This window comes from Pelmatolapia mariae, linkage group LG3_W (genome assembly GCF_036321145.2).
Source record: "Pelmatolapia mariae isolate MD_Pm_ZW linkage group LG3_W, Pm_UMD_F_2, whole genome shotgun sequence".
In the NCBI taxonomy this organism is placed as follows: Eukaryota; Metazoa; Chordata; class Actinopteri; order Cichliformes; family Cichlidae; genus Pelmatolapia; species Pelmatolapia mariae.
The window spans coordinates 86,893,828-86,909,460 of record NC_086229.1 but is presented as its reverse complement, the minus strand read 5'-3'; positions in this window follow the sequence as shown (position 1 = coordinate 86,909,460).

Below are 15,633 nucleotides of genomic sequence, written 5' to 3'. Positions count from 1 at the left end.
CCAGAGAAGCAGTCAAATATAACATCTAGACAATCAGAAGATGTTTTTTTAGTAGTTTTTGTTTTCAGTGTCGTCACTTAGGACTTGATTGTCGGGGAGATTGTGCTGCTGTATACCTGTGCAGATTCACGTGTACTTAGTTGGAAATGTGTGACATGTGCAAAAGTGATGAATATTGTGGTGCTGATGTACAGCCAGCTCTGTTTTACTGCTTTATTTTAACAGGTTTAACATCTCCAACAGAAGTTTTTTCAGTTCCAAGATAATCATGGCTGCCAGACTCTGGGACTCTTGCACTCTTGCACTTGCCCCTTGCATAGATAATAACATCGGTGGTTTGAATTTTGGGCCCAGCAGTTATGTGGTGTAGTACTGGAGTTAGAGTTTTGGCACCGGCACCCTGCCGCTGTAAAACAGGTGAAAGCCTTGCAGTCGTCTTTTTATTTGCTGTATTGTTTTTGGTACGTTTGGTCACCTTCCTGAGGATGACCGTGTATCAGATGCAGTTGTACTATCTTATGAAATTCCATCCATAGTGAGTGCAGGTCTATCTGATACGCTTGTGTTGGTGTTGTTCCTGTATCAACATAATAAGGCTTGTCCAGGATTAACGTTACACCTGACCAATCACATTGTTATGATGTCATAGTTTTTTTTGGGATAAAAACCTGCTGATGTCCACTCAGGAAAAAACCCCAAACAGGGAGTGTTTAGGGTCGGGGGTTAGGATGTGATTGTGGTGAGGGTTACGGTTATGGGGTTAGGTTTACGGTTTGCTGTGCGGTGTCACAGTGTTTCCACGTTGCAAAAGTGTGACAGCACTGCACTGTGATTGGTCACTTGCAGTGTTGAACCAACATTAGTTTTGTTGATGTTATTTTATTATGACATTCTTTCTTTACGTCCTTCGAGTTTATGCGTCTTTTTTCACGCCAAGTTGTTTGACTATTATACAAGCCCCAGAGGAACAGGCTGGGTGCTGTGTGTGGAGGAAGGCTGAAAGTGTACTGTGGCCCAGGCCCAGTTTCGGCGTGACTGACAGCCTTTTGTGTGAATTCCCCCCCTCTTAGTGTTGGTTTGATTCCAAGAGAGCCACCTCCAATAGTAATAATAAATCTAACGCTATGATGATGTCACCACGCTTCACATATAGAGCTTGGCAGCACCCTCTCCACTTTTTGGCTGATTGTAAGTGAAACAATTCCACATGGAGCACCTGGAACCAGTTTTGCCAGATGGTTTATTTGGACAGGGATCTAGTTTAAGACCTGGTAGATGAGTGGCACATGTTCGGCTGCAACCCCACAGAGAGAGTGCACCATAAAAGCACAGCCCTGCAGACGCTGATGGAGTGGAATAAGCCACAAATTTAATTTTAACAGGAATGACGGCTCAGATATGTCCACATTAGAAAAAAGAAATGCTTATAAAGTGAGGTGAATAACAGACGTTTCAGTTGGATAGGCTTGGAAAAATTCTGCTTTTACTACTCAGCTCCATCCTTTATGCAGCAGGTGACTATTTGATACTGGGTTTAGGGTAGGCCTATCAAAGGCTCGTGTCCACAGGCCTTTAATGTATTTTCTTCCACCTGCATTCATCACTTTCACTTTTCTCTCACCAACCAATCAAAATGAAAAAAAAGAGGCGGTTGGCCTTTGATATGCGTTTACTGTCCTTTTGGAATATCACCGCTGTAAATAATTGAAAATACTCTGACGAAGAAGGCTTTTGTAACCTAGCAACAATAAGTGGTCTGAATTTAAGGTCATGGGCACAAAATGAAATGCTGTCTGTGGACACAGACGCTAGGATTTGGCATCTTTTCACCACCATCGTACTCCTCCGCTTCTTTCTTTTACACACAAGCAAACATGTGCAATCCACATATGAGTGGCCCAGCACAGACATGTTAAATTAAACATGCTGACACTGTTTAATTTAACTTCAACTGGGATGAAACTAAAAAGAAATGATGCTTCTGGTTCAAGGGAGAGCAGACTGTGAGACAGGATATAGAGGAATGGAGGAAGAGAGGTGGTGAGAGCTGAGTCAGGATGCCCGGGGGTAGGACAGCAGGAAGCAGTGGGTGAGGAGGAGGAGGACAGGAAGTAAAGGGAGGGGGAGAGACTCCTCTTCATCGTCGTTGTTCTCATCCTCCTCCTCCTCCTCCTGTCATCATCAGCAGTGTCATTGAGGGAGGAGTGGCGTAGGGAAGAACAGTAGAGGTGGAGCTGACATCATCCACTTCCTGGAGGTCTACGAGGGTGTTTTGCCGCTGCATAAAGCACATTAAACACACACATTTACAGCATCAAAGGGTTTTTAATGCTTTTAAATAACAGTTGGTAAGGGGGGGGGGAATTATATTTCTTTCTTTTTACTACCAGAGACTGAAGGGTGAAAAAGATGAACGAAGAGAAATCTCACAGTGGAAGTCGAGATAAAGCCAAGATAAAGATGTGATGAAACAAAGTGTTCCTCTGCCTGCCGGGTTATATAACGCTCATGTGAAAGGAGGGCACTGGGTTTGTGTGTGTGTGAACTCTTTTTTAGGCTGTGTTGTTATTTGTGTTTGAGTGTGTAGAGAGTGACAGAGCCATAAGATGCCTCTCCTTCACTGCTGGGCTTGTTGTTTTGACCTGCATTTCGCAACCGCCACAATTCTCCGGTGGTAGGCTGCATATTTGTGTGTCTGTGTCTTTGTTACTACACGTTTAATAGGCCAGCTACTTAAATACTTGAACGTCTGTTGGTGTTTGTGTTAATGTGTGCACCTGCGTCTGATCCCCCGCAGTGTTTTTTCTTTTAGGCAGTTAGGGGTGGTTAGATGGTGCAAGATTAGTGTGAGGTTGTGGTAATTTAAGCAAATGGAGGCAATATGGGGAGGGTTGCACTAGTTTTTAAAAAGGATTACATGGGGTAGGTGCTGACATAGCTTTTTAATGCAATACAACAGCCGCCCACAAATAAAGCTACAAATGAGGAGAGCTGCTGAGGAAAGTGACTAGATGTGTGATTATTAGACAGTTTTGTGCATATGTGTGGTTTGATTACCTTCGACTTTACTTTTTCTGCAAATGACCAGTGTAATATCAATAAAAATACAAGACATTATACAGTTACTTTCGATTTGAAATCTTGACAATAGCAAAAGGCCTTAAAATTCATGTTTTAAAACTGGGGAAAGTCTGCCCTGGGCCACTCCAGCTCAAATTTTTTGCTAATTTTAAGTTTTCTGTTCGACCGTCTCTAAGTTATGCACAAATTTCACAGTTAAAACATAGTTATGAGTGCTATAGAATTTTAGCTACATATATCCATATTTACTACTCAATATAAAATTTCACTTTCAGGCCTTTTTTTCACACAAATCTGAGGCGATCTTTGAACATGAATATTTCAAAAACTAATTAAGATAAAAGCCTGAAGTTTTCACTGGTCTTTCTTACTTTCAAAACAAATTAGGATCTGTAATTTGTTATTATAAATCATAATTGACCTCCAAAACACACATCTGAGGCGTCAGTTATAAAGGCCTTGAGACTGGTCAGTGACCAGTTGGCAACCCCTGGTTGCTAAGTAAAAATTAGTATTCCCAGAGTGGTTCTGGCAGGTGAAATTGAGCACTGCCCCAAAAACCTGTTGATTGCTTTCATTGCTAGCAGATTTCCAAAAATGCCCATAATTTGCAAGAAAAGCATGACTACAAACACAACTACTCAACAAATGGTAGAAAAACTGTGAAAAGTGCGACACAAACAGCTTTCATTTTACAGGTAGAGTGTCTCCCTTTCTGGTTTGTTTTTTACCTTTTTGAGATTTACTACCAGTGGCTAGTAGGGAGTCATTCACCAGTCTCTAGGCCTGCATGACTGGAGCTTTAGTGGTTGTTTTCACAACAATTGCCATTGCCTCCAGCATCCACTCTCCATCCGCTCGGGAAACACACATTTTATCCCTTATGACCAGTGTTTGCTAGATGGTCAGTGACTGCTCTCTAGGCCTGTGTGACTGCAGCCTGAAAGACCAGTAACTACACAGACAGTAGCAGGCGCTCTCTCGGGGTGCTGCAGGACGTTTGAAAAAAATGCAAATGAGGGATGTTAAATCTAATATTGTAACCAAGGGAGAGACGGCGTCATAGCATAAACAACAATACTGATTTATTTTTAATATCGTAACTTAGCATGTGCTTTAGTTGTTTTCTTGCCGGGAGTTCAACATTAAAGACTTCTGAAAGAGAAATGTTTGATAGAAGAACACTGCACGGACAAGACAAGTATCATCGATTAGCTTATTTCATTTCAGTTTTTTGAAGTTAGCTTGGTTTGTCAGAGGTGCTAATTAATTTTCCCAAGTAGCAACAAATAAAAAACTGGGACTATTTTGTAGGATCATGCAGATAAACTTATAAAGACATAAAATTAATAGTAGGCAGAATTCAATTCAGTTTCATTTATACAGTGTCACATCACAAGCCCCGATTTCACATGTCTTCATATGAATTGAGCTGCAACACTAAGCTAAAGTGATTTCAGCATATCGGTGCTACAACAGTCCCAGTTTGCCTCGTTGGGAAAATCAATTATTTATCTGTGCTCTAGAGCATACTTGTCGGATCCTTTTATGAAGTGCAATTTGTTGTTATTGGCGAAATCATAATGACTGTAGTCACACAAAGTTCACCGGCAGACAGTCGCCTTTAAAAGTGTACATGATCAATAAACACCTGCACTCATGTTGATGCTGAATATGGTGTTTTTTTATATCACTCTCTGTTGGACATCTTGAACTTGGCTTGTCTCCCACTATAATAAACCTCGATAGCTGAACCACACGCAAAGTGAGAACTTTAATTGGATTTTTAGCATCTGATCATTGGTTGTGTTGTCTAGCGGGGAAAAAAGGACACATTTGTCTGTTTGTCTTTGTGAGGACTTGAGAAAAAACTTGGCTGTAGCTTTTGTTGCTGCCTTAAAAAACTCAGGGCAGAATATGGGAACGGTCTCTGACTAAAAAAGCCCAAAGAGATGTGGCTAAAACGCTTACACAAGCTTTAGTAGATGGTGGATGTGCATTCCTGTTGAAGAAAAAGTGTAAATCTCATCAAATCCTAGCTTCTTCTGACTCTCCCAAACCAAATCCCTTTCTTGAACAAATCCACTGCCAACCCCCTTCAAAGTGGGGGGAAAAATCACTGCAGCTATAAGCTTTCTTATGTTGTGCTCTCTCACCCTCAGACCCTCCCTTCCCACCGTCGCCTCCCCATCTTTCTCACCCAGCTCCTGTTTTGGCTTTCTGCCTCTCAGGTTTCTCCCCACCCCCAGCTCCTCTAGCTACCCCCCACCCCACCCCTCTGTGGCCCCCCTTTGACCCCCTGTTACCCCACATATACCCCCCTCACCCTCCCTTTCCCCAGGGCAAGCCCACAGCTCCCAGTCCTTTGTGCCTTCTCTTCCCTTCCCTTCCCCTCCCTCCATCCTCCACCTCTGTCTCCCCCTGCCTTTGTGTGCGAGAGGCCAGCAAAGGGAGAGAGAGAGGGTGTAGAGGAGGAGAGACGGAGCGACAGGAGCTAGGATGGAGAGGGATCCTATAGATGAGATGTGAAGCTGGAGCATGAAGTCGTTTATTTATACATGTTCTGTCTTGACTTTTGGGTTTACACTGAGAAAGGTGGTGCGTCCACCTTTACCCTGCAGAAATTTTCAGTGTCTTTGGTCTCTTTCTATAGTATAATGTGATATGTGACAAAAAGACATAAAAAAACCAAAACACTCACACCATCTCATCTAGAAGGCGTGGCCTAAATAGATATACCTTCAGTTCTCTCTCTCCTTTTCCATTTAGGCACTTTATTGAGTTCTTGCACAGCTGTAAACACAATCGCTGTAGTTAAATGAGTGAAACGGAGGAAAATAGCCTATGTTTGTGGATGGAGAGTACAAGAAAAACTCTGGCTCTCATGTCACTAGTACAGGATAACTGGATTGACTTAAAATATGAGTGTATGTGGTCAGTTGAAACACACAGCTGAAATATCCTCTGTGGTTAGAGCTTTACAGGTTCTAGTAATTTTTGCTAGTTTGGTTGGACTTACAATAATATACATCGGTCACTGTGGGATGGACACAGGACCTCTGGGGTTGTCCTGTGGTATCTGGCACCTGCAGATTGAGAGCGGATCTCTTCAGATCCTGTGGGTTGCGGAGCGGGAGTCTGTGGATACGGTTCGTTCCAGTGCATTCCACGGATGCTTGATTGGATGTGGATCCAGATTGTTTTGGAGTTCAGGTCCATGCACTGGCCTCTTTGACTTGTTCCTCAAGTTGTTTCTGAGCAGTTTTTGCTATTTGGCTGGCACATCCTCTTGTGGGAGACGCCACTGCTTTTGGTAATTTCAGTTGGTCTCCAACATTTAAGCGAGTGGATCAGGTCCAACTGAAACCCAAATGATTGCAAAGGTTTCCTGGGAGAGCATTACACTGCAATGTGATGATCAATGTTGGTCGCTTCACTTTTAACTGGTTCCAGTGTTGTAGCAGATCAGTGCGTATATATTATGTCCAAGTCAACAGGGGGCGATATGTAGCAGATGTAAAACAGACAGTATGAGAATCCAGCATACTGTAAAATCAGACTACAGACAGTGTAGTGCATACACAGGTTTTTATTATCTGCCGTAAACAAAAACAATGCTAGATTTTAAGTGAGTCAGTATTCTTGAAAATCTTTCGAAGTGCTTGTATGTGTGTCCGTACATATTTATGAACGAGAAACTTTGTCATTAGAAACTTTGTTGTAGAAGTACTCATGAGTAATTGAAGTCATAGTTGACTTCCCTAAGCTTTTAAGAGCTGTATTTAAAATCACGTGTCACCCTCACAAACATAAACAGAACAGAAAAAGACACAGGTCGCCAAACTTAGATACTGGAAATAGGTCATTACGCAGCTAAGAGGGCGTGTTTGTCTATTTATGTTAACCAGACGAGATGGCCAGACACCAAAGGCAGCATTCACCTACTGACCTACCAAAATGACTCGCCAGAGCTGCTAGAAGCTTTGGCAAGTCATTTAAAAATCTGCAGAAAGAGGAACAGGTAAACTCGTGTGAAAGTGAAACCTATTAGACTTGCGTGTACAGAGCAAGTGAGCGATGGCAGCCCGTGAATGTCGAGATGAATGTATTAATAGGTTTGCCTCAGCGCGTGCACATGCATTATACATTTACCATCCAAAGACCCACAGCACTGTGCATGCATTTTTAAAACGCAGGAAACAGAAAGGTGCGTCACACTGGGTGCGTTTGTGCGTGCTTATCTGTGTGCAGATGCATATGTGAAACCCACTTGCTCAGAGTGCACGCTCAGAGGAGACCATGTTCCTGGAAAGCTGGTTGCCACCCCTGTTATCGCAGCTAACTCGATTAGCGGAGCTTCTGCCGCCAAGCATTCATCTCAGAGCGCAGCGACGAGCGCGCTCCCACAGCTGAGGAGCCCCCTTCGCTAGATTTAATTAAATCCGCCAAAATAATATACACCCAGTTCCCAGCTAATGCAGCATCACAAATGTGGCACTTACTGTTGCGCAAATATGGCTCTATCAGCGATGTGTAATATTCGAAACATCAGCATGAGACACATAACAGAAAAGCTCCATTTACCATTGTTTTAGTGACTGACTGAAACATAAAAACATGCCTTTATTCTTCAGGAAAGTGTTCTGCATTGGTTCTTTAAATTCACCGCAGCCTCCACGATGGCATCCTAATACGTACTTAACTGAACTGTTTATGGAAAACAGCACTTTGCTACTGCCGTACCAATTAACCGCAGCTAAGCAGGAATGTCAGTTAGGGAGCCAGCCTTTCATGTGAGGTCCTGACCTTTCCCCATGATCACGCTAATCACTGATCACTTAGATAAACACTCGTTACCGTAAGATGCCATTATTGCCTCTCCCGAAGCCTTCCTATGGACAGTAGTAATAATTATGCCCCCGGGTAATTGGCTGACTAATTGCTGTTGGTGGGATACATACATTGCCTGGCGTCAAACCCAAGAGGAAGCTGTGCTATTACTTTTAATTACCTGCTGTTAGGTTTGACAACTGACCCTGAGTGCTGTTTTTTGGCGCTGATGGGTGAGTTTTGGCTTGTGGGAGGGGAAGGGATACTGGGTATCAACCTCCGCTCCACTGTGGTCACTGCAACAAAGGCCCAGATGGATCGCTTCTGTCCTCACACACACACATGCTCTCGAATACACACATGCACACACACTGTGGGATGAGCAGACACACTTTCCTTGTTGTCCTCTGTGCTCTGGCTTTTTAGGCAGCAGACCCATTCATCATGTGTCTGTCTGTAGAGGAGCTACTATTCATCGTCTCTCCTCCCTCTTATTCTTCAGGAGCCGGCCTGTCTCATACTCTGTCTCTCTACCTTTCTCACTACTTGGCTCTTTGTCTTTTGCCCCCCCTCCATCTCTCTCCTCCTCTTTTTATATCTTTGATTCCCTCCCTCCCTCCCTCTCTCACACCCTCACTTACACTCGCCTCGCCAAGAGAACAAAGGGGACCCAACCACTTACCTTGTCTGCTTCTGCTTGCGTGCATGTGTGATGCTGAGGGCTCAACCCACAGCGCTGGTTTCCTCCACTGACACAGAAATCACTAGAACAGTTTTTGGCCTTTTATGGGTCACAGAGAGCGACAAAGCCTGGACGCCCACCTGCTACATAGCGCATTAGTTGCCATCAAGCTTATCAGGACTGGATGCCATACTGTTGATGTGTAAGGAAGATTATATACACAAACAGTAAAAACATTATCAGTGACTTGAGGTGGTCACACATTTTATTAGAACAAGTAATCTTAACAATATTTACTATATTTATTTATTTGTGTCTATGTTGTTTGGAAGGAAGAGTGGTCCTGTACAAAAAAGGAAAAAAGGATGGACTTCCCATTATTATTTTTTTTTAGTTTTCTTGGTATTATCCTTGTGTTTTGAAACCTAGTTAACTTTTTCCCTTTCTTTTTTAAAGGGAGAGCCTTGGCAGAGATGTGTTTTCAGTGTTGATTGATTGCTGAGTCAAGATAATCTAAGATCTTTGCATAGGAAGAGCCCATTCTTTCTTAAAATTACTAGATTTGGCATTGGTGTTGGCGTTGTTGGTGGAGGCACTCTGAGCTCCCTTCTAGTTCCATGTGACATATACCTTCTTTAAAATAAGGCGTTGGTGCTCTGGTGCAGAGCTGGCTGATATCTTCTGAGAAGCAGCCTACATTTAGACAGCTTTGAGAAATGAACCTTCTGTTGGATTATGTAGCAAAAGATGGGATATTTTGAATTCATTCACTGAATTCATTGGAGAATTTCTTGTAGAGGTTCTTTCCAAAGTCACAGACAAGATTAATGACATCTTTGGGCCCAACAAGTTTGTGGTTTTGCACATGGAATCGGGTCTAGATAGGGAACTGACACTGCCATGGGGGGCGACAGGTGGGGTACACCCAGGTAAGGTTGCCAGTCTGTCACAGGGTTAACAGAGAGACAGACAACCATTCACAATTACATTTACAACTGTTCAACATTTAACCTAACTCCAATAACAGAAAGGCCCGGGCCAGACGATGGAGTCAAACCCAGGACCTTCTTTTTGTGAGATAATGGTTAGACCTTAACCAAGTCCTTGTAAAACATCTTAAACAACATGGCGACCAGAGACCACAGAAAGCGAAAGATATTTGGCAACTTGGAGCAACTAGGGGTGAAATAACTACTGGCAATGTGAAGTGAATGAGACCTGTGATAACCTTTCAGACTGAAGAGACAACAGTGAGTGAAGAATATCGTTGATTGACACATGACCTGGTAGTAAATACACTAGAGGCTCACCTAGGCAACCAGAATGTCTCCTAGCGACCAGCTGGCAGCCCGAAAGTGCATCACTTCCACTATGTACAGGGCTCAGGACCACTCTTTTTAAAACCCACGCCCACTCATGGTACATTCTTTGTGTCGTGATTAGCCCTGATGAATTCCGTACCATTCTCTGTGGCACATAAAAGCAATAAGCTTCAGTGTTCAGCGATCTTCTGCTGGGTCATCACCTGTGCCAAGCTCACAAACCATATCATATCTTTTCCTCATCCACCTCCGCCTGCTCCCTGCACAATAAATTCATTACACCAAATGCTAAACTTTAAAGTCCTCTATAAACTACCTTTTAGACCATCCTCCCACCCGTCCCTGTGCTTTACGATGCTCTCCAACAACTTTTAAGACTATGTTAACCTGGTTTTTTTTTTTTAGCTATGTATGCAGTGGTATGCCAACTATCATCATACAAATTATTTTTAGCAGTTTTAGACAGCTCATTTTACCAATCTTGGCATCATAATTGAAAATGCGTGTGCTGTTTTAGAGGGTAAACGATGCAGTTTTATTGTTTCATTTGGAGGAATTTTTGAATTCACGCTGTAATACAGCAGGTCTGAATGAGTAGTGTTTGGCAAATCGCTGTGGTGTGAAGTGTATGTTTGCATGTTTTAGCCACAGGCGTGCATTAATCTGGAAAACAACTGGCATGTCAACTGGCCATGAAGTTTCCACACTTTCCATATTAATGATATATATGTGCGAAATGAGCTTTAACTCTTGCACTTCGTGTGTATGCGTATTATTTTTTTTATACATTTTATAGAATTTTGTGGTCTGCTCAGGGGCCATGTGTGTAAATTAGCATTTTTGCTAACTGTTAACGTGCACTGTCCCTGTGAAACAAAGAAAACTGCGAGGATAGTTTTGTTTCATTTAAGAATACAGAAGAAAAAGTGGAGAGGTTAGTATGGTGTTTCTTCTGTGTGTGAATTTATGGAGTGGTCTGTGTAGGATCTCACATTGTTCAGACTCACTGTGTGCCTCTGTGTTTCAAACAGCTGGGCACATAAATTTTACAGATGTGGAGACGGTGCTGAGTTAGCTTGTCTGCTGTGTGCCTTTTGTTTATGTTCTTGATGCTTTCAGACTCATTGTTTTGCCCGAGTCAACTTTTTACGGTATGTACATTGTGTACAAACTTACAGGCCACATACAGCGCTAAGGCCAGGGTTGTGTTGCCATGGTGAAGATGAAATCCAAAATGCAGAGTTGTAAGGAAGCCTGCAATTGGCTTAGGAGCCATACATGGGATTGTGAGCCGGCCAATGGGATACAGGCTGAGCTAGGGCTGTTGCTAAGGGGAGTAGCTTGTAACAGAGTCAGCTGGGTGTTTTCTCTCTCTCTCTCACAGTCAGTTTCTCGCTCACTTACTCTATCTCTCCTGCTGCTAGCTCTGCCTTTGCCCTCATTGACTCCTTTCCCTCCTCCTCCTCCTCGCCTCCCCATCGCTCTCTCCCAGCAGTTTTTTTTTGCACTTGTACATGTGCAAAAGGGGAAGGAGCACATGTTGGAAATTTTACTGAATATTTCATGCAGCTTGTTGTTTGTTAGAGCCGTCGAAATCCTATACATGAAGCAGTGTGTGTGCATGTGTTCGTGTATGGCAGTGCTCACTTGAATCTGTGAAAGTTTGTATGTGTTTTTCCTGTTTATTTTATCATGTATGTTTTCTGAGTACATGCATCTGCCTGGGTTGTTCTCTGGGAGATTTTCCTTCCCTGTTTTTTTCCCTTCCATTCTTTTCGCGTGTTGTCTCTTTGAGCCTCTTTTGGCAGCATGCCGTCGTTCACCAAGTGTTAATATCTTTGTTGTCTTGTGGTTGCGTGATGAGGTAGCATGTTTTTTTGTGTTTATTATCTAAGTGTTGTGGATCTCTCCGGGAACTTGTGGCCCAGTAGCTAGGTTGGTGGGGGTGGGTTTGAATGCCAGCCAAGTAGTATTGGGTACACACCTGGTGTCACATAGGGCTGAACCCCACCCACTACCACCATCTTCACCCTTTCTTTACTCCATATGGAACTACAAAGTGATAACACCGTTAACTTCACTTTATAAATTGGTCCTAAATTAAAGTCCTTGGTTTTTATATGGAAGTGTGTCGTTAAGGGTGTGATCCAGTCATAAGCAACATGATGTAATTTCACTTACCTGTTTCATGCTGATAACTCCCATAGTTCATAGCTCTATGTGCTTTGGTGGTTGAGATACCAGCTTTACAGTCAATGCGTAAGTTCACAGTCTTTGTAGGTTTCTCTGGCTTTGTAGCTTTTAGAGGAACCTGAACATGCATAAGTAAGATATGTGCTTTAATGTGGCATTGTACTTTACAGAAATAAAGCCAGCGTGCGAGGGCAAAGACTTCAATGTTAGAATGTTGAACATTCATGGCGTCTCTAAATCATTTCCCTGTTCTTGTCACCTATATTTATTAACGTTTGAATAATGAAGGGCATCGCTGCAGGTTAAACTGCAGGGAGGTCTTAAAGTCACAAAGGTCTGGATAAGCTCTAATTTCCTTCTTCTAAATTCAGATAAAGCTGAATTCAGTCCTTAAAATCTTAGAAACAGTTGCCTAGCCAGTTACTTTGTTCTCCAGGAATACTGTGAGGAATCTTCGAGTAGTTTTTGACTAGGATATGTCCTTTATATTGAACAAACCTCGATGCCTAATTTCCCCACATCCAAAATGCAGCATTATTGTTGCCTGTTACTTTGTGGTTTCAGTGAACTCAGCTGTGAACTTTGAGCTAATTTACTCATGCAAAGTGTGAACCTCCACAACCCTGATGACTTCATTTATCTCCAGGACCGAGTGTGTGTTAATGACAAGCATGGACAGGGAGTAGGACGACTATTGCATGTTCATCTACTTATGAAACTGTTGGTCAGCATCAGTCACAAAGTCACCATCATTATTTATTTATTACAGAGTTGCTGCATGAGTTATCAGCTAACCCCTTTTATATAGAGAGCGTTTTATTCGTGTGTGCAGGTCTCCCACTAGAGTTTAATATCTAGATCATAGACACTGGACTGATTCATGGCGTACGTGGGGATAGTGAATGATCTGTACCAAGAGGCTAAGCTTTACAAAGAACGCCTTTTTTGTTTTTGGACAAGCGGAGTTATACAGCACGTCATCCCACAAGTTGACAGAAGCAGAAACAAAGACTCTGCTCTTCCTACATTATTTGTGTCTCTCCCCTCCTCCTGTTTCCTTCGTCCTCACATTTCCTCCCTCCACGCTTCCTGCTTCCTGATTCTCATCCTCTCTTTGTTCATATTTCTCACTCGCAGGCACATTTTTCACCTTCTGCTGTCATTTCGAGCCTCTTTTTCCCCTTGTGCGTGTGTCTGTGCGTGTTTAATGGATCAACGTGCCTACTGATGCCAGGGAAACACTGACCTGACGCTTCCTACTTATGAATCAAACTCCCCTAATAGAGTATGGCTGCCTTTGCAATGACATAACACACACATTCACACACGCCATGGCCATCCCATAGCCCCCAAGCATTCATTCATAATAATCTTCACAATCAGTTATTCAGAGCCAGAGATGGAGAGAGATGAGTGGGAAATTGGGAGAGGAAGGGAGACGGTGGACCGCACTTCATGTGAAAACAAAGCAATTACAGGCATTATTAGTAGTGTTAGCTGTGTGTGCGTGTGTGTGCGTGTGTGTGTGTGTAAAGAGGAGATCAAAAGCAGGAGCCCCATCTGGCTCTTAGCTCTCCCACTGGTTCCATTTGGGTTATCACCACGGTTCTCGTATTGATACTGTGTGAGTATGTGTGTGTCTCTTTTGTGTATGAACACAGCATAAACGTAACAGGTTTGTTCAAATGGTAACCAAATGCTCGAAATAACAAAAACTGACCATTTGTAGACACGCTTTAGTAAACAGGAGTGACTCTTGAAGAGCACATGCACACACGCACGTGCTCCACCTGAACAGTCGGAACAATGGAAAACATTATACACATGTGCACGGGCACAGACTGAGAAAGTTTCCTAGTGTGCACTTGTGCAGTCAGGGGGACTTACTGAAAAAGAAGCAAGGAGTCAGTCGCTGTGTAGAAGTTTAAAAATAGCAGTAGCACACACACACACACACACACACACACACACACACATTGAGCTTGCAGCTCAGAAATAGAAGAAGCAAAAAGCATCTGACTGGCTGAGCTCAGTCTTTTCTCCCCGCTTTCCTCCGTTTTCAGTTTTTTCCCTCACTGCAGTCTCCATCTGAAAAAAAAATCTAAACTAAAAGAGACAGCACAGAAGAAATGGCAAAGAAGAGGTAAGTGAAAATGGACCGAGAGCAGAACGAGTGTTAAGATCAAAGCATTCAAGTATCTGTGGAAGTGTCAGACAGTCTAAGTTTGCATCGCCACATTTCAGCGAGCATGTGTTTCAGTCATAGTCGCTTGTGCATATTCGGTGTCTCGCCTGCGTGTTCCCATGCACGTTCTGACTCTTCGGCTCTGCACACTCTGAGACGTCTGAAAGATGGATTTTCAGTAATCTCTCTCTCTCAGCTTCACAGGCAAGATTTTGAGAGAAGCAGAAAAAAAAGATTCAAAAAGAAGGAGGAGGGGGGAAAAAGAACAGCGAGTAAAAGACAGTGTGAGGGTAGAGCAGGTGTCATGGTGAATTTACAGAACTCACTGTTACTGCCAGTATTTATCTGTGTACACAGAAATTCTCTTTGCCACTCCTGTGTGTTGCCATTCGGTGCAGTGACAGTTTATTATCTCTCTGATCACTGCTGACTGCCCCTCCACAGAGACCCACAGAGAGAGAGAGAGAGACCGGTGGAGGATGAAGAAGTAGAAATGTAATGTCAGACATGAAAAACATGGAGGGAGGGGAACGATGAAAGCAAAAGATCACACTTTCCATGTGCTTCACTCTTTTTCCTTCCCTTGCTCTCTGTCTCTTTGTCTCTCTGCTACAGAGTTATTTTTGTCTCTGGCTTTCTGTGAAAATGCCAAGCTACCCTCTGCAACACTGCAGTAGATGGCAAATTCACTTCTCTCTCCTGTATTAGTCTCAGGATAGGAAAGACTTTTGAATTCAAGCGCAGATAAGACTCTGCCTCTGCCTTGATGACTGCTGAATCTGTAATTATAGCAAGCTGTGCATGAATTAGACAAAAAAAAGAAGTAAATACAGATGTGCAGGTCAAAGTTTCTGTGGCATCTGAGTCACTAGTTTGTGATATTTAGAGAAAGGAGAATTTCAAGGGCCACAGTTTTCCTTATTTACACTGCAGCTCACATTTGTTCAAATGCATGCTGTGGGAACAGAATGCATTATACAAGACTTTGAAAGATAAAAAGACGAAGCTGTCATGATATACCGTCACACACTGGACATGTGTAGCTCTACTGCATGCTGGCTACACTGTAAAAGTCCCTCAGTGTTAATGACATTAAGTGGACTACAGTGCTGTTGTCCTCATTAGCATATGCTATAGTCTGCAGTGTAGTAACAGACACTGTTCAATTGTACAAATACCTTCATTTAAAACAGCTGTAAGAACGGTTATGGAGCAGGCAAGGTGCTGTGTGATGACCCTTTTAGATAAAATGCTTAACATCTGCCCTTTTTTTATTTGTAAAATAGTGACATTTTGAAGCTGTAGAACAACTGTTTTTACATGCAGGTTTTATAACGCTC